Source organism: Spinacia oleracea, chromosome 1 (genome assembly GCF_020520425.1).
Source record: "Spinacia oleracea cultivar Varoflay chromosome 1, BTI_SOV_V1, whole genome shotgun sequence".
In the NCBI taxonomy this organism is placed as follows: Eukaryota; Viridiplantae; Streptophyta; class Magnoliopsida; order Caryophyllales; family Amaranthaceae; genus Spinacia; species Spinacia oleracea.
Genome location: NC_079487.1, coordinates 7052513 through 7072984, shown reverse-complemented (window position 1 = coordinate 7072984; position 20472 = coordinate 7052513). Strand labels below are relative to the sequence as shown.

General features: G+C 35.4%; 2 long non-coding RNA genes across 2 annotated transcripts; one reads left to right on the top strand and one right to left on the bottom strand.

Moving 5' to 3' along the window:
- Positions 1 to 1468: 1468 nt before the first annotated feature.
- Positions 1469 to 4147, top strand: LOC130465706 (uncharacterized). The gene is made up of 6 exons (XR_008925724.1): positions 1469 to 1853; positions 2150 to 2209; positions 2319 to 2368; positions 2843 to 2891; positions 3031 to 3176; positions 3942 to 4147. It is a non-coding gene; the product is annotated as an uncharacterized lncRNA (long non-coding RNA).
- A 12163-nt stretch (positions 4148 to 16310) lies between these two features.
- On the bottom strand, positions 16311 to 16924 carry LOC130465705 (uncharacterized). Its single transcript, XR_008925723.1, has 3 exons — positions 16790 to 16924; positions 16552 to 16624; positions 16311 to 16410 (listed from the first exon to the last, which is right to left on the bottom strand). It is a non-coding gene; the product is annotated as an uncharacterized lncRNA (long non-coding RNA).
- Between the last annotated feature and the right edge of the window lie 3548 nt (positions 16925 to 20472).

Here is a 20472-nt window from a genome sequence, read left to right as displayed (position 1 = left end):
AAGCGAGCAAGCGTGTCGCACGAGAGCACAAGGCAGTAGCCCTGCCTTGCGTCGAGTGCTGCGACGTGCATGGGCGGATGGGGCGAGAGGCAAGGCACCAAGCAAGCAGGCCGCAGCGCGGGCAGCAAGGAAGCCTCGCCCAGCGAGCGCTGCCTCGCCCAGCCAGCAATGCTACGACACATCGAGCAAGCTGCTGCGCGCAAGCGTGGCTTGCTTGGCTTGCTGCGTTTGCGCGTGGCTTCTCGTGCCTTGCTATGCGATCACTCGAGTGGGGCGATGCTGCCTCGTGGACTCGACGGGGCATGGGCACAAGCCCATGGCCTCGTCTTGACCCGATTGATTCATTTTAATTTAATTTTGATTTTCAGTTGGAGAAACGATTTTAATTAAATTTAAAGTTCGTAATATAATTTTTTTCTCGGAATTTAATTTTGAATAATTTAATTATTATAAATTTTATTTATACTAATTATTTTACTAAAATTAAAACCTTGATTAAATTTAAATTAATTAATTTAATAAAGTGAAAATAAATGAAAGGATTCAAATAATAATTTATATCAGCTTTAAATTTTAATTAAATTTCTATGTTTCTGGTTAGACTAGGAAATACAATTTTATGTTTAAAATTGGTAAAGCATGTAAATTTCTTGGTTTAAGTGGGAGCGTTTTAGTCATAAACTCTTGATTAGGTCTACATTCCTTTAAGGTTAAAACAACTTGATTAGAATTAATAAGGATTAAATAATTGGTAGATTATTGGAAGCCTTGATTAATTGATGCAAATATTTATGTGATGCATAATATGTTCTGCTAACCAGCTATGTGGGCCATTCATTGATAAATGAATGGGTGAATGGTATATTGTAAATGTACTGTTTTGTAGGTTATGGAAAGTGACTAGTATGGCCCAAATAGGATAGAAAATATGGTCTGCGCACCATTAATTTGAATGTAATATTGGTCTAAAGTACCAAAGTTTTATTGCTTTAAAATGGTATGCGTACCATCAAATAGTTGTAATTAGTTTAAATTATAGCTTATCCTATTTGAAGAAAATGGCACCTCCCATGGTGAAATTCAAGACCGAGTTTCCAATCCATTTTCAAGACAGACTTTGAAGTTGAAGCTTCAAGATGAAGTCGGGCCATACTAGATCACATTTATATCTTATGCATGCTTTAAGTTATTTATTGCTTTAAATATGTCTTAATTATGCATGAGATTATGGCTTGATTATGTTGCATGATTAAGGATTTTAGTTCACTTAAAATCTAACCAACATAGTAAGAGCCTTAAGTTCCAAACTTTAAAAATTGAGTTAAAAGGTGCCATGCCAAAATAACACTTACTTGGATAACCTTTATATCAATCTTAGTAATAGTTTTCCGCCATAGCGAGGTGTTACTTATTGATCCTAAAGGGGTAAGGTACACAAATAATTTTGAGTACATCACTAGTAGAAAAATATTAATTTGCTGCTATGACTTAGCGGCGTTAATTTGAAAACGCCTATAATTAAATGATAAAAGATTCATTGGCGGCGTTAGTTGTAACTATAACGCCTCGAATCAATGCTAATAATTAGTTAGCGGCGTCATTTTGTTTAACGCCGCAGTGTTATGTCCTCGACAAAATATCACCCACGCTTAATTCTTTCTTTGGGTTCTCGTCGGTAGACAAAAGCTCCTCCTTCTTCCTTCAAACTAGGTCCGACTCTGACCTCCATTTTCTTCACCATCAAATCTCGCCGGGTTCACCATCAAATCTCGCCGGGAAAAGTGAAGCTTAAGATTCATATCCACCGTCATTAGCCTTCGAACTCATCTCCACCACCGCCGTTCTTACTTAAGGTAAATGATGCTTTCACTCACCCTTCCTCCTCCTCTTTGCTGGTTTTCCTTTCAATTACCCTCTTTGCTGGTTTTCCTTTCAATTACCCTCTTTGCTGGTTTTCCTTTCAATTACCCTTTCAATTTACATGAATTATCGAATTATTTTTCTCTTGCTCTCTCCTCTCCTCTCTCCCGCTGAAGCATAAAACCCTAATTATCAATTTTAATTTTTCGCATAAAGAAACCTTCAAAAAATTTCGAATTTGAGGTTAGGTAATTTCGTATATCTAATTTCGTCTGCAAATTTGATATAGTTTAGGTGCTTCCAAGAAAGAGGAGCGCAAATTTGAGAAAAACACGAGTTTTGTTTTCCAGTAAGACATCTTTTTTACTTTGCTAAAATTCTACTTAATTTTGTGGGTTTTACTTTAATTGTTGAATTGTTTATTTATATTTTCTGGGTTTGGTTTGAAATGAGTGCAGAAATCATGGAGGCTGTTGCAACCTCAAGTGCTAAGAATATAATTCACAAGGTGAATTTTAAATTAAACTTCTTGATGTGCTGTCTTCTGAAGAAACACGGAGGCTGTTGCAACCTCATATTCATTATGCAAGATATGTTTTGATATTTTTAGTCCCCTTTTAAGAACAATGTTGTTGCCTGAAATTAAATTCGTGTCATGCTAGGTTAGTCTAGGGTTGAATTAGATTCGTTTTATGCTAGGTAGTGTGTCCACATGGACTGAATTCGTTCTTGGGTTACATTTGGGTTTTCATATGCTGTCATGCTAGGTAGTGTGCCCACGTGGTTTGCTTAGGTTGTTCTCTGATCTGCTATTTAGCTAAGTTTTGATCTGCTTAATAGTTGTTGTGGTTGATCTGCTTGCTGCTGTTGCTTGCTGTTGTTGCTTTCTGTTTTGCTGAAATTCTACTTAATGGTTTGGATTTTACTGTAATTGTTGAATTGAATATTTATATTTTCTTGTTTTGTTTTGGAATGAGTGCAGAATCAGGGAGACCATTGCAACCTTAAATGCTAAGAAGACAACTCAGAAGGTAAATTCTCGTTCCGTTAATTTCTTATACACAAACTTGCAACGTGCATCTGAATATTTCGACTTCTTTTTTACAAGGTTTTTTTTTTACTTATTAATGTCACATTTGGTCACTTGGGATTTGATTATTTATTTTCCAGAAGAGAAAGAGTGCAATAAGACGAAAAAAGAAAGTGAAGGGATATGACCTATCCCACCCAAATGAGTTCTTGCCTGAGCTGAAAGAAGAAGAACAACTTGCTCTTCCACCTAACGAAGTGAACTGCAAATCCAGACAAAACCTATTGTAAGGGCTACTTTGAAATTTTCATATTTCATCTTCATCTTTTTAATTTTAATTGATAAACTTGATTGGTTGATGTTTCAAATGTGGGGTTTTGACACTAAACTGAAGTACTGAACTTAACTTAACTGTTGCTTGATAGATGCTTACTGTTGGAAGATTTTGTTTGTTGTTGTTGATGATGTTGTTGACCTTGATCTCAATTCTTAGTGTTGCTAGTTATGTTGTTCATCTTGAATTTCGCACTAAATGCAGCAATGCTTTTGTAGAAAATTTAGGCATGAACATTTTCTGAGAACATCATTTTGTCAGAAACCTTTTAATAATGACAATGAGGTAGTAAGAAATACAAATAATCAATCATGTTGATCTGCAAATTGTGTTACCTAAACCGTTCGAAGCATGCATTTCCGATGCATTAGTGCTGGCTTAATGAGTTAGATCTGATAAACTAGGGGCAGCCGTTTGGCTGTTTGCCTAGTTGTTGGTGCTTTTCAATTCCTTGCAATTCCTAAATGCTGATTGACCATCCCTTCCCTGGTAAAGCTATTGCATTGACTTGTGAAGGTCTAAGGGCAACTGCCCTTTTCTAAGCTTCTTTCTCTACTTCTGTATCAGTTCATGCCCTTATTTGCTTCTCATTCATCTGTTTTGATATATATTTGAACATAATGTTATTTATATGTAGGAAAATATGGGTTAGTTGATGATTAAGTTTTATGTAATGTAATGTATAAACATTAAACAGCCTTGGGTATGATTGTGCAGGAACTTGGGATTTTGGTCATGATGGTTCTGCTAATGGTTTAAATCGGAGAAGTGGAGACCGTTTGGATAGTTCCATGCCACGAAACTTTCGACCTATCCTACTTCCAAAGACCATCAAGAAGCAAGAGGAGACTATCTGCAGGGGGCATAAAAATTTCGAGTTGATGCTCAACTTGCAGCTAGGAATAAGGTAGTTTATTACAGAATTTGCCCTTTTCTAAGCATATTTCTCTACTTCTGTATCAGTTCATGCCCTTGTTTGCTTCTCAGTCATCTGTTTTGATATATATTTGAACATAATGTATTTATATGTAGGAAAATATGGGTTAGTTGATGATTAAGTTGTATGTAATGTAATGTATAAACATTAAACAGCCTTGGGTATGATTGTGCAGACATTCTGTAGGAAGACCAGGGCCACCAGTAAAGCGTGACTTGAAGTCTTCGGCTTTTGATCCCAAACGAGCCTTAAATGCGCATAACTTGACAAAAGTAGAGATAATGAGTCTTATCATCCTAATATTAAGTATATTAAACATTTAAATTATTTAGGATACTTATTTAGCTTCATTAGTTGAGAGTTGGGAGCGAAAATAACCATTATAGTCAAAATATGTCCTATAACGATCAAACGAGCCTTAAATGTGCATAACTTGACAAAAGTAGATGAGAATGAGTCTTATCATCCTAGTATTAAGTATATTAAACATTTAAATTTTTTTGAATTGTTTAGGATACCTATTTAGCTTCATTAGTTGAGAGTTAACCCTTATAGTCAAAATATGTCATATAACGAACAAACGAGCCTTAAATGTGCATAACTTGGAAAAAGTAGAGGACAATGAGTCTTAGAAACCTAATACTAAGTATATGAAAGATGTAAAGGGTTAAGAATACCTATTTAGCTTCATTAGTCGAGAGTTGGGAGCGAAAACAACCATTATAGTCAAAATATGTCCTCTAACGATCAAGTGAGCCTTAAATGTGCATAATTTGACAAAAGTAGATGAGAATGAGTCTTAGAAACCTAATACTAAGTATATTAAACATGTAAGGATTTAGAATACCTATTTAGCTTCATTAGTTGAGAGTTGGGAGCGAAAACAACCATTAAAGTTAAATATGTCCTATAACGATCAAACGAGCCTTAAATGTTCATAACTAGACAAAAGTAGATGAGAATGAGTCTTATCATCATAATATTAAGTATATTAAACATTTACATTGTTTAGAAAACCTATTTAGCTTCATTAGTTGAAAGTTGAGCGAAGATAACCCTTATAGTCAAAATATGTCATATAACGAACAAACGAGCCTTAAATGTGCATAACTTGACCAAAGTAGATGGGAATGAGTCTTAGAAACCTAATACTAAATATATTGAACATGTAAAGGGTTTAGAATACCTATTTAGCTTCATTAGTTCAGAGTTGGGAGCGAAAACAACCAACACTTGTTATTTTCTATTTTGCTAGTTGTTTTTAGATCTAACCGAAGATAACTTATTTTATGATATATATTATTTTTTTAGGTTTGCCCATCACTAAGTGGAGATCCTTTCACCGATGAGCAAATTGCTGAAATACGAGACACATGGGCATCATACTTCACCGAACATTTTGTGTAGATAATTAACACTTCATCGATCTCTTTTTGTGGATGTTTCCTGCTATTGAAATCATATACAATTGCCTTATTATATTTTTGGTGTGAATTTGTAACGTACGAAGTGTAAAAGATATAGTTATGATCAACTTGAAACCATTTAGTTGGATTATTTTTGTAAACATATGATGGTGGTATTATATGTAAAAATCAAAGTTTCTTGGAAGTTATTGGTTGTTGACGATACTTTTGGACATTGTATAAATGTGGCGTGAGTACAGGTTCTACTTTTTTGGGTTTGTTGAATACAGAAAAGAAATTATTTATAAAAAAAAGAATTACACATTATTGGCGGCGTTTATTCTCCCGCAATTTTACAATGTTTGAGGCGTTTAGGTAGAAAACGCCGCCTAACAATACTATTAATTTGAGGCGTTTTTCTGCCTATACGCCGCAAATGAATTATTCATTTGAGGCGTTTTTTAACGCCGCAAATCAATCCTATTCATTTGCTGCCACTCTATTTGCTGCTACGCCAAAAACGCCGCAAATGAATATAAAAGTGACGCCTCAAATGAATGTTTTTCTACTAGTGCATGTTAGTTTTGGTGAAACTCAACGATATAAGTAAGGAGTCCTTTTATGTTGTGGCAAACGGGATAGGTTTACCTAATAAGTTCTTAGACGTACCTATCAACCAAGAGTAGTTTATAGACTATTAGCAAAGGTTTTGCTTACCTAAAATATTTTAGAATTGAGTCTAAATACATAAAGTGCTTAATTCTTCAATGATTTAAGGATCTTGGAATCATTTTATTCACACCTGCCGGAACAATAAATTCGAATAAAATGCCAATAACTTGTTTAAATTCCATGATTGATTTAATTTTCAAGTTATTACTCATGATAAATGTTTAGACTTTGCATGCTTCAATGTATGTTTTAATTATTGTTTATAATTAAATATCTTGCACTGCAATAAATCCTTTTAGAAAGGTAACAGTAAATTTCCTCGATTGGTATTGTATCCAAGAACGATTCATGGAAATGAGAGAAAGTGAGCAATTTAAAATGTACATTTCTTATAGCGACTTTTATGGTTGTTTTCGAGTATCAAGGTCGAATGGCAAACCGATTGGTGCTTGTGAATTCAAAATACAATGTAGTTTTGAGTTCATAAAGCATTGAGTTTAAACGCTCAGCTTTACCAATGGTTAACAACCTAATATCTTTGTCCATTTAATTCTCGAATGTGTCTAGTCCCTAGACATTCGAATAGATCGATGCTTAGAGAACTTTAGAAGCTTCTGGTAAGATCATCTAGTTGAAACAGAATATTCAACATAATTAAAATGGTAAGAACCTTGTTGGAGTGACATTGGACATGTCTAACAAAGTATAAAAGTCAACACTAGAAGTCAATTCTTAAGACTATAAGAAAGGGTACAAGAAATAGGAAAACAGGGAACAAATGAAAGGAATTTACGATTCCGTTTCTACCTATAAGTTTATTTTTAAAGAAAAAGTAACCTAGCAATCAAACTTCCTAGGTATCATATACCGCTTGAGGTTCTTACTTCGGTAATAACTCAAACAATGGAAGCTAGGCTACACTAATGGCCTACAAGTGATAAATGAAGCATGGCAATGCTACATTAGTTGTAGGGTCATCTAGTTTGTTTTAAGTCCTTTCAAAGGCTGGAACTTAGTGTCTATTTCTTTCCATAATCAGCATACCTAAGTTTGTTTGTGGAAATGGTCATTTACGGGTTGAGTCAATGTGCTTGATTAAAACAAACAACTCTTTAACAATAAGAACTTTACTAGGTTCAAATCAAACTCTTGATTTGAGTTCCACTAAACTTTGGCATTGTTACTTAGACCATGTCAACAAGTTAACATTTAAAATCTCTTTTTTGATGGACTTTTGAAAGTTGATTGATTTCTAGATCATTCAAGACGAGTTACTCTTACTTGTTGAAAGTAACAAAAGATATGAACTATTGTTAGAATGCCTAGACAATAGAGTTCAAAGCTAAATAAAGATTTTATGACTTTATTATTTCACCTAGATTTGAGTTAATATTGGTTTATTTACTCAAAGTGATATAAGTTTGAATATGTTTGGCTAGTTCAAAGATTCAGAAGCATAAAATCCACTGGCAAGTAATCATAAATATCTAGGTTAGATCATGACGATGATTACTTTAAGACCAAAAATGATCATCAATGATTGTAATTTCACGATCTAGCTCCATAAGATATGGCATATCTAAGTTGGAATGATCGAAGTCAATTTGACTTGATCAATGATGAATCATAAAGACTTTTCCTGTAATTTCTAAAACAAAATGCTCAACTACCACCAAACTAAACCAAATTCGTCAAAGCTATCGAAAAGTAATTTCAGAATATCTTTTTCAATAATATATATCTAAAGAGTTGCTAAACTCAGTGGGAGCTTAGTGTTTGTCATTCGACAAACTAAGGCCCAAGAATAGATATATGTTTCATTGTGATTTATTCAAATGAGACACAAGGGTATTGTTTCTACCACGGATTTTTGAGAACACAATGTTTGTTTGCTCGAATTAATGTCCCTTTGGAGATTCGTTTCCAAAATGACAAGTGGGAGAAAATAGACCTCGAAAGTCTTTGAGGCAAACAACAAACATAAACGGACATTCCGGAGGATTATTGAAGTTCTTTAGAAAATCCAAACACTTATTCTTTAAGGACTTTAGAAGTGGCTTTAAAGAATAGACATCTCTTAGAAGACTTTACAAGTGCTTCAAGGAGAACACAATATTCAAAGGACTTTCAAGTGGCTATTGATATTATATTGTTTGATGTTCTAAACCCATGTAGGCATAGAGTTCAAGTCACTGAAACTATGAGATTCTTCTGTTAGATAGTGAAGAAACATAGAGTCCAGGTCACTGAAACTATGAGATTCTTCTATTAGATAGTGAAGAAACATAGAGTCCAGGTCACTGAAACTATGTGTTTCTTCTATTCGATAGTGAAGAAACCTACAACTTGCAGTCAAACTATTATCATGTAGATTAATGAGTTTGTGACTTGTAAGAAAGCTATGATGAAATATAGATTCCCTAAAATGGTTAGAGGCCATATATAGACTTAATGTTTAAATTGGTTAAAGGCCATAAAAACATACTCAGTGTTCTGATGACAAAATTGAAATTTTGTTAATTTGCAAGAATAGTTTCACACCTATTGGTTGCAAGTTTGGTTTAATGATAAAAACCATCAAACATGGAATTGTGTTCACACACAAAGCTAGACTAGTTGCTAATGAAGGAAATAATGCCCTTGGTCCAAGTATGCATTCTATGATAAGTCTAATAAATGCGGTTCAGTATTAATTAACAAGTTAATAATTCAGTGAGATCAAGTGAGCTGAATGCCTAGCTAGAGGCCGCTTCAGTTCAAGTGGAATTAATGATATTAATCCACAGCTTACTCTTGACTGAACCCGTAGGGTCACACAAATAGTACGTAAACGGATCAAGTATTTAATAGCATTAAATACTCCATCTATGAATATTCGGAACCGACGGATCTTGGTTTCAGTGGGAGCTAAGATCGTCACAGGCAAGGAATGAATACTCCGGAAACGATGATATTGCCGGAAACGGAAATATGGATCGTATCGGAAATATAAATATTATCCAAGTCGTAGATGTTGCCGGAAACGGAAACATGGTACGTGTCGGAAAATATTATCGGAAATGGAAATATTGCCAGAATCGGAAATATTGCCGGAAACGGAAATATTGTCAGAATCGGAAATATTACCGGAATCGGAAAATAATTCCGGAAACGGAAATATTAAATATTTGTTCGAAACGGAAATTAATTCCGGAATCGGAAATATTAAATATTGTTCGTATCGGAAATGAATTCCGGAATCGGAAAATTTAATCGGAAGCGCATCGTACGAATAAGCATCGGACGAGGCCTGCCGGACGATGCCCAGCACGAAGCCAGGCCATCGCCCAGCAAGCCAAGCGCGCCGCACAAACAGCCACGCCAGGCCCAGCGCAAGGCCAGGCCCAGCAGGCTGCGCGCAGCGCGCAGCGCGCACAGCACGCGCAGCGCGCAGCGCGCGCGGGCGCTGAGTGGGCTGCTGCTCGCGCGCACGCATGGGGCCCATCGTGGCTGCCGTGCGTGTGTGTGCAAGTGTTTGTGTTCGTGCACGTTTCCTAAAACATGCAGAGTTCGGTTAATGATTAAATTCCTAATTCTATTTGATAAATTAATTAAATTAGAGTTCTTGTAGGATTCTAGGTTTAATTAATTTGTATCTGAATAGGATTTCGATTCCCTTTCCATACCGCTATAAATATGAGGCTAGGGCTCATAATTTATAACACAAGTTTCAAAGTATTCAAAGTGAGTTTTTGAGAGAAAAATTCAGTCACACATTTGCCTATAAAGTGCCGAAAATAATAGTACCTTAAGGGCGATTCTAGTTGGTCAATCTTAAGGCGGATCCGGACGTGCTGTGGACTATCTACGGAGGGACGACACTTGGAGTCCTAAAGACTTGTTCTTGTTCGGTTCGGGCGCAGCTAGGGAAGGCACGCAACAAAGAGTATGCATCTAATCTATGCTAAATGATTATGTGTAAATAATATGTTTTCCTGGGTTTATGGTTTTTCCGCATGATTTATGAATTGTCATATGTATCATAACCTAACAGCTAAAGGTTACAAGCAAATTCACGGTGTGGATTGTGTTGAAACCTCATGCAAAATCCTAATGCTCAAGTCTATAAATCAAGCAATGATTGCATATTGGTACATATGGCAATTGGATGACAAAACGTATTCCTCAATCAAATGTTGGAATAAACTATGTACATGACATGTCATAGGATTTGTGTATCCAAATAATGCTTGAAAGGAAAGCTAGCTTATGAAATCTAAGTACAGATTTAAGCAAGCAATTGGGAATTGGAACTGTATTTTAGTGAAACTAATAAGTATTTTAGTTTCATAAAATGTACATGATTCATATGGATATATAAGAAGTTTAGTGGGAGTACGTAAAAACTTAATTGGTCCTATGTGTATCACACACATATCTCTCTATTGTGAAATGACATTCAAATGCTAATGACTTAGATTTGAAATTATTTATCAATGATGGACCTAGGCGAAACTTAGTACATACTGGGTATTAAGATCTATTTACAAAGATCTTATAATATTGTTTTGGATTAAGTACTGGCATTTACTAAATCAAACACGAAATAAATCTAAGTAATGAATGTTTGAACTATGTATAAGCATTTACTAAGTTAAACATCAAAGAATCTAATAAGATTCTTCACCTATATTATATGTCAAAGAATTTAGCTGGATTTAGTATCTACTGAAATTGGATAGCTAAAGTTACATGAATAGAATTCAATTCGGAATTATTCTGCAAAAGAATTTATCATGTATGATATAATATGAGGATCGCCAAAAACGTATCGTAAGGCTTTAGGCATGAAGAACATATACCAATCTCTATTGATCTAAGTAAATATCAACTAGATTGAAAGAAAGAAAAACTTATGGTACTTGAAAAGGTACATAGGAATAGTTCTTGATTCAGGGAAATAAAGATATGCTAAATATTGATGCTACACACATAAACACTGGCAAAGGATCAAGAAAGATCCCTTGGAGTTAACCATTGGCAAGAACGACCTATATGCATGGTGGTTTGAGATGGCAACATGGATCGGAGACCATGAGTTATTGCGTGGGAAATTAAAATATTAATTTCTATGTTCTGACTAACAACCTATACAGTTGAAGTAAAAGTAATTATTGCCTAAGAAGCAACGAAACAGAGTTGTTTATGTTAAAGAGTTCTTCACTGAACTTGGGTGGATCACATGTCTGCTGATTTGATGGTTCTTCATTGCAAAATGCGTAGAACCACTATTGTATCAAGAAAGACTAGATCAGAAAATAAACATACTCAAAAGATCTTATCATCATATCTCGAAGAACATTCGATGAAAAGGATATTAAGATCGGCAAAGCATGATAACTAAACCTATGCAACAAGTGAGAAACAACACTCACATTGTGGCACTGGAAATCAAGCATAGTTTTGAATTCCACTGATTGTTTTAAAGATGGGTTCGAGGCACATGGTTGTAAAACGTTGGGGTTAAACATTTATCATATATGAAATGGATTTTCATATTCCATTTAATCTTTGTTTAGTATTAAATGATGAGTCCTTTCAATTTGACGATATATTCAAGATAGACTGTCAGGACCAGTCATGTGACTAAGAAATGTCTATCAAGTGAACTTGAATGTCAAAATTTGAAAATGGTCCCTGGTCGGAGTTTTCTATAAAGATGGACGCATAGAAAACGCTAGACGACTAGATTGCAAGATGACTAGTAGTTCTGTTTCTTGAACTATGTGGACATGGCAATGTCGCAATCATTTGCATGGATACCTACTTTGGGAAGACTAGTATCGGACAGACCTATGAAACTTTACTGTAAGAGATGAAAATCTGTCATAAGTAAATTTCATTAAAATTATTAGACACTAATCCTCAATACCTGAGTGATTTGAGATTACTTGTTTGAGAACTGGTTACTTTGACGTCGTCAACCGTCGCACCGTAAAAGGAGGCTATAACGGCAACGCTCGGGTAATCACCTATCAAACGAAGTCTAATCTCAATATCGCAAGATTGGGATTGTCCTCCCATAAATCGGGATGAGATGCTGAAAGTTGTACAAGGCCACTCGGAGAGCTAGAAACTGTAAAATGCATGGCCGTGCTCAGATGAATCATAGGCTATGATTATCTTTTTATTTAATTAGTTGAACTCTGAAACCGAGAAATACCTCTGGACATAATAAGGATGACAACTCTTACCTTATGTTCACGAGCAAGCATCAAGCGACAAAGGAATTAGGAAATGCACACTTGTCCCTAAGGACAAATGGGAGACTGAAGGAAATAATGCCCTTGGTCCAAGTATGCATTCAATAATAAGTCTAATAAATACGGTTCAGTATTAATTAATTATACAAGTTAATAATTCAGTGAGATCAAGTGAACTGTATGCCTAGCTAGAGGTCGCTTCAGTTCAAGTGGAATTAATAATATTAATCCACAGCTTACTCTTGACTGAACCCGTAGGGTCACACAAATAGTACGTGAACGGATCAAGTATTTAAGTGAATTAAATACTCCATTTATGGATATTCGGAATCGACGGATCTCGGTTCCAGTGGGAGCTGAAATCGTCAAAAGGCAAATTATGAATACTCCGGAAACAATGATCACTACTAGAAAAAGGGTTTATAACGACAAACTTTTTCGTCGTTATAAGTCTCAAAAGTCGTCGTTAAAACCTTTAATGACGAACAAAGTTCGTCGTGAGTTTTGTCGTAATAGCTTCCGACGTTATTAGTATTAACGTCAACGTTCGTCGTGAATTTTACACGACGAAGTTATTGTTCGTCGTTATTTATTAACGACAAAAACGTTGTTCGTCGTTATTTATTAACGACAAAAAGGTTGTTCGTCGTTATTATGTATTCAATGACGTCGAACAAACAACAAATAGCGACCAACACAGTTGATGTAAAAAGAGAATCAAATGGACACAATAATTTTAATTATCGTCCAACAACGACAAAATATTTCGACGTTAATGTGATTAAAATAAATATAGTTTGTCGTAAATATGAAAAATATTTTTATAACCTGTAATTCATTCAAAACCATAAAAATGTATATAGAATAATAAACAAAATTTATATTAATTAAATGTAATCAATCACAAAAGATTTATAATCAACAAATTCAATGTGAGTCAAAACAACCAAACTAATAAGATCAAATATATAACTTGGTCCATACTAAGAATTAAATCTCAACAATTCCTTGTTCTGAAAAAAAAAAAAAATTACACCAAATATCTAGAACTGATGTGCAGCAGCTTCGACCTATTTTTGCATTTTTTCTCCAACTTGTGAAGTTGGAATACTAACATTAAGTTGCCAGACAATGCATCTTGAAAAAATTTCATTCTAGACTCAACCAAGCTAACACGTTCCTTCATTTCATTGTTCTCAGCTTGTACTTCCTCCATGCGTTTTGCAAGAACTTCATTCTGTTTGCTAGCAGCATTCAATTTAGTTTGAAGCTCTACTCTACTGGGTTGTGGTCCCCTTACAACTTTAGGCTTTATTCCTCCTCAAAAACCTACAACCTGATCTCGAGATTTTGATTTAAAAACCTGTTGTACTACCTAGCAGAACACAAAGAAATTAGATTAGGACATGAAGAATACATTTACACATGTAATACTTAGCTGAGTAGATCACAGTCCCATATGTAAAATAGGTACAAGGTCTGCAAAAAGTTGAGTGGGTATTGAAAAGGGCCTAAACATTCAAACGTCTAGAAATTAGGTATTAGCAGCATCTAAATATTCAAACCGAGAATCTGTTGCTGGTACGTAATCTTTCTTGAGAAAGTGATACTTTAAAAGAAGATAGTGGAATAACAGTTATTTAATGCACATGTAATACTTATCTGCATTACTTAGTTTGAATCATATTGAGTCATGTGAATTGTCCCTAAGGCCTGTTGGCAATCTATTCAGCTTGACTAGTGAAAACAACAAATTGAGAAGGTAATGTCTAACACAATCATAGCAGGACTAAAGTAACAGTAACAGAGCACACTTGTTTTGAGACTGCGAAATTTCAGTCAGAGTACGGAGAGGATCAACTCTAGGCATTTCCCCACGGAATAAAGAGACATTGCAACTAGATACATGGGTAAAGAACTTTGTGTGCACTTCTTCAAAAACACAATGAATAACGATAACAAGATTGGTACCTTCCTGTCAATTCTTTGGAGTATATGGCTCCATCGAAATGAAGTTACCTTCAGAACCGCTCGGCCAAACCCTCAACGTATACTACAACTAATGGAGGACAACAATATTCGGGCAACAGAGTATTGGAAGGATAAATAGCGGTCGACACACTTTCCTACTAATGGAGCACTGTAGCAAGCATACTAACAAACAACCAACCTATCAAATCTACCCCCTTGCCATCATCTAAAACCAGCAGCAGAAGAGAGAAGCAAAACAGTCTGCCGGCCAGCTTACTAAAAGCACACACAAAAAAACAGAAATGTAACAGAACAGAACCACCCAACACTTACCAGCACATCAACGTTCTGTAATATAGATCTCCCACAAAAAAGCTTATGCTGTAGCGCACAATAACCTTTGGTCTGCACCAAAGACAACATATTTCCTATGAAAAAATTACAATTTAGCTCACTTCTCTTAAACTCATGTATTAAACTTGTTGTTTTCTATGAACATATTCCAAATTCAAAGCATCATTAAACGCATTTCAGGTCTGGAGAGAACAATTAAAAAATATAGGTACAATCGAAAATCTAATTCCTGATAAATGATAATCCAAGTTTAGCAAACCCTGGAATAGTAGAAAAAATGAAACAAAAGAACATGTAAGGAGATTACCAGCGTAATTGAACGCCAAATTGGAAATAGACGCAACAATTGGCTTCGATGCCCGCGTTGCATTTTCTTCGCTGCAACTAATTCTTGTTCTGTATTTCTGCCAAACCCAATAATGCAGATCCCAATTTTTAGCAAGAGTTTTACCAATAGAACCAAACGTGAAAGACAAAACTCTATGAATTATTCATATGGAGCAATCTATTCCACAATGTATAAGTAAACATGTAACCATAAAACAGAATACTAGAAAGAGATATTGGGTGCGAATGTGCCGTTAGTGCAAATTTGCAGTTACGGTTTATTAGGAAAGAAAACTAGGTAACTTATGCGGTTATGCCTTTCCCTAATCCTCCTTAATTAGTCATTCAATATCTCGTTACATGGCAAAACAAACTACACTAAAAGTGAAGAAACTCTCACCAAGGCACATTTGCCTTTTATTTATTTTTTGCCAGGAAATAAGAGTACGCGACGAAATCTAGAACTCTTGACCAGCCACCACAATTAACTCAAGCTAAAAAAAAATATGAAAAATAAGCCTTTAGGTGCAAAAGAATATCTGGATATACTATGGCAATCATTAAAATTAATAAGTAAACAAAAGAAAACTGTAAAAAGAAACGGTGGGGATCGATCCCGCGACCGGTTGGAGATAGAGTGGAATTTGGACCACTGACATGCACCTGTTAATAGCAATTAGTTATGCGTTTTTATTAATCACTTCGCTGTTTATTTTTTATTTTCAGCTTTACTAAAATCCAGTAGGGGTTTAGTTGAACCAACTGAACCCCTACTGGTGTCGCCACTGGTAGCAGGGCATAAAATTTTGTCGGCTTGTCACTATGTTCACTAGCATCATTTAAAGCATTAAGCCATGTGATCTCTTACACAGAGTGATCTCCTGTGATCTCTATCTTTTTATACACAGTGATCAGTTACATCCCCCAAATCCCACCAACCCTAAATTAATAAATATATACAAAGTAATAAATACTTTCCTTTCATGTCAAAGCTTAACTAGTTTTAGAATTCTCTCACTAGTAAAGGATAAAGAGTCAAATCAGACTCCTATTCAGTATTAGAAAGCCTACAAGAAGCTTTTAGTTGCAAATATAGAAGACAATATAAAGGAACACAATCCATGACTCCTGTGCGATAAACCCTAAAAAATAAATCAGGGAATTTACCGGAATTACATTGTTGCGATAAATTGAGGGCGAGATCTGAAATCAAACTTCTATAAATTGAACCAACGGGCTAATCAACCCCTATATCCAGTTTCAAAGGACAAAATCCCCTGCTAAGATAAAAGAGAAAATTCCTTAGCTTCTCTTATATTAGATATATGGGTTCAGACATGATCCACAAAGCACGTTTTAGTACAAAGTTAATCAGAAATTTGAAAATGAACAGTTAGAATATCAAGGAGACATGATACCTCCACAAAGTTCAGCAGAGTATTCTGTCCATTCTTCTTATCTGGATCAGCAAGGAGATCTCCCACCTTTTTCCTAAGTGATTATATACCGTATAAAAATAAGAAAACTTTCAATTCCAGTAAACAATAAGTCACAACACAGGAGTATTAAAACCAACTAATAAATTAATACGTAGTAGTTGACAAATTACACAAAGTACATGAATCAAAAATAGTCTGAGAACCTTTTAAATTGTACCTTAGGTAGACCGAGATTCAAAGAGAAATTGACCTTGGTCATGCTAGTGGTCGGGTTGTGCCACTACGGTAGTCGCGTAACGCCACTGAATCTCGCAGCCTATTTCATCACTGAAACTTCCATCTTTATTGTACCTATTCAACAGAACATAATGAGTTGCTACGCTTCCTCCCCATTATATACTCATAAAACTTGGTTTAAGTGGCTAGTCCCACAAACCAAGAGATCATTATTTGAACAATCACAATGACATCTCATATTGAACCATAATGTAGATTACAAGCTACTGTAGATTCAATGAAAAAATTGTGGTCCTACTATATTGTAGGGAAACTCCTTGCTAAATATATAAGAGAATTAAGAAATAACTAAACTACGTAGGAAGAAAGTGGAACAAAATTAAGAGCAGGTACACGGTAGCTAAGTTCCATTTTAATGTATAAAATAGTTAGTATAGATATAGGCAAGATTATCTTTATAAATTGCACGAGAAGAATGCATTTGGCACCTACATGGGTATGGACACAAAACACGCAAACATTAGTGAAAAGTGATAGTTGTGCTAAAGCAGTCTTTGCTAAAGATTGTATGATACTTGACTTTATGATCTTACACCAATCTTTCAAGCATATGCAAGTCACTGGTGAGCTAATTAAATACAGTCATTCATGCCCTTAAATCAGATGCATATCCTCTTGAATGTAGTATAATGCATTAATTCATAAGTTACATCATATCATCCAATGTCATGTATAAAAATATTGCATACCCTCCCACGGGCTGACCCTTATAAAGTATTAACACCATAAAAACGAGGCACGAGAAAACAAAACTTCTAAAAGAACATCAACCTGTCACATTAATAAGATATTCCATTTACTCTATCACTCTTCTCGCACATCAGGAAACCTAATTGCTACATTCTCATCACCTAATGTCAAATTTTTACAGAGTAAATTGCGCAAAGGTAGATGGAAAAGGAGCGTCGTAATCTTGACATAGATGAATGCTGCTATTAGAAAAAAGAAATTTTGGGAGAAGGTACCAGGAAACTTTCTTGGCTTTCTCAAGGTCATAAATTTTGCACCAACAGCCAAGGCAATAGGAGGACCAAAGATGATACCTCTTGCTTCAATGCCTAGCAAAACAAAACCTCCGGTTTAGCATATTATAAAACATAAATTCATTTCTAATGCAATGGGGGGTTGTTGATACCTGGAATACATGTTTCGAGAAAGAACAATTTACAAATTTATAAAAATGGCCCTGCAATAACTTTAGGCTTGTGGTTCTGTCATAACTCATTTTTTGGGATAACTTAGATAAGTGTAGGGATTTCAGCACCAAATATGAAGGCAATAAAATTAGAAAATGGAAATAGGTGGTTCTAAGAAGAAAATCAGATCAACAAACAATAATACTCTCGTAAATAATCTGGCTTATAGGATTTATGCCATAAGTAATTATCAACCTTATATGTAAAGGTTGATCTATTACTGAATTAATATTTCACATCAAATATAACAAAACCAAAAATCAGATAACACAAATTATAAATTCCAATTGCCCCTACAATCAAGAGTACGAATTCCTGAGTTCTAAATGTTAAGCATATATGATATAAATTAAACAATTGGAAAAGAAGAATTAAATCGAAACATTCAACTCGCAATTTCACAATGCCATGAAAAAACAATGTGGAGCTTATTTTCTCCTTTGTGACAATGCCATGAAAAATCAAAGATCGAGAAATTGATGTAAAATAAAAATAAAAACAAAAACTATATGAACCTTAGGAAAGCTAAAAAGAAAAATCGAGTTTTGGTGAAAGATCTACCGAATGTATGGGTACCTGAAATTATTAAAATTCATGTTTATGTGCTACAATGACAAACACCGGTTGAAGTTTTCATCTCCAAGTTAAGCCCAAAATTCAATGAGAAGAAGAATAGAAAATATTCATCATGTGAAAGTAAAAGGGAGGAAAGAGCCCCAAAACCTCCTAAAAACATTCAATTTGAATCTTGAGTAGTAAAATCAGAAACTAATTACTCCTCCCTTTATTCTCCCCCGCCACCAAAATGGAAATGACCCGATTTCAAAGGATAAAAACATTGGCCGTAGAATAAAAATAAGATAGAAAATGCCATTTAAATCACTGTAATCTGCATAAACCTGACGAAGAAGTTGAGATCAAAGAACAAACTCGCCGTCCATGAAAATTCCATAGCGAGAGAGGAAGAAGGAAAAAGAATTTGAGAATAGAACCAATTGAGGGGCGTCGTCGTTCAACGAAGGATTTTAGGTTAGAGATGAGTGAAATTTGCGGGCTGCCTTTGAAACACAAAAGTGAAGTTGCAGAGAATCGGAAATAACGACGAACAAAAAGTTTATTTTTTTTATCTTTTCTTTTTTTTAATCACCGATTATGACGAACTTATTTTTGGTCGTAATATTGTAGCGTGCTCATGCTTTTCACGACTGAATATCGAGTCTGACGTTAGTTAATTGTCGTTAAATACATATTTTCTAGTAGTGGATATTGCCGGAAACGGAAATATGGATCGTATCGGAAATATAAATACTATCCAAGTCGTAGATGTTGCCGGAAACGGAAACATGGTACGTATCGGAAAATATTACCGGGAATGGAAATATTGCCGGAATCGGAAATATTTCCGGAAACGGAAATAGTGTCGGAATCGGAAATATTATCGAAATCAGAAATATTAAATATTTGTTTGAAACGGAAATTAATTCCGGAATCGGAAATATTAAATATTGTTCGAATCGGAAATGAATTCCGGAATCGGAAAATTAATCGGAAGCGCGTCGTACGAAATGAACATCGGACGAGCTTGCTAGACGCAAGGCCCAGCACGAAGCCAGGCCTGCGCCTTGCAAAGCCCGCGCGCAGCAAGGAAGCAAGGGAGCCCGCAAGCATCGCAAGGCCCAGCCAAGCAAAGCGCAAGGCCAGGCCCAGCGAGGCCAGCAGGCTGGCACACCCACTCCTGGGCTGCAGCGCTGCTGGGCCGAGCACTCCGCGCGCGCGCGCCCAGCGCCCCTCTTGGGATGTGCGTGCGTGTGTGCGTTAAGTTCGTGCATGCATCGAATCTTTAAGAGATTAGGATGAGATTAAAGATTAATTTTCTAAAACTACTAGAGTTAGTTGTTGAATTAAACATTAACTCAATAGTTTTAATTAATATCTGATTCTAATAAGATTAGATTAATTGAATCCTAGTAGGTTTCTAGTTCCGATAATCCTACCCTATAAATAGGTGATGGCATTTACAATTTATAATCAATCCATTCAAGTATTCATATAGTTTTAAGGTTAAAACTAAAGTTAATAATTTGCCACAAATTATATTCGAATAAACCTTAGGTTGAATCCTAGTTAATTAAATCTAAGGCGGATCCGAACGTGCTGTGGATTATCTATGAAGGGACTACACTTGGAGTCCTAAACTTGTTCTTGTTCGGTTCGGGAGCAGCTAGGGAGGGCACACTACAAATGTATGCATCCTAAATTATGCTAATTGTTATGTGGCAATTAATTTGTATTCCTGCCTTTATGGTTGTTCCGCATGAAATATATATGCTTTATATTTGTCATAACCTAACAAACTACATGCTTGCACTGTTGATGTAGTTATGATCTTGTTTGGCAGCAGTCTTGT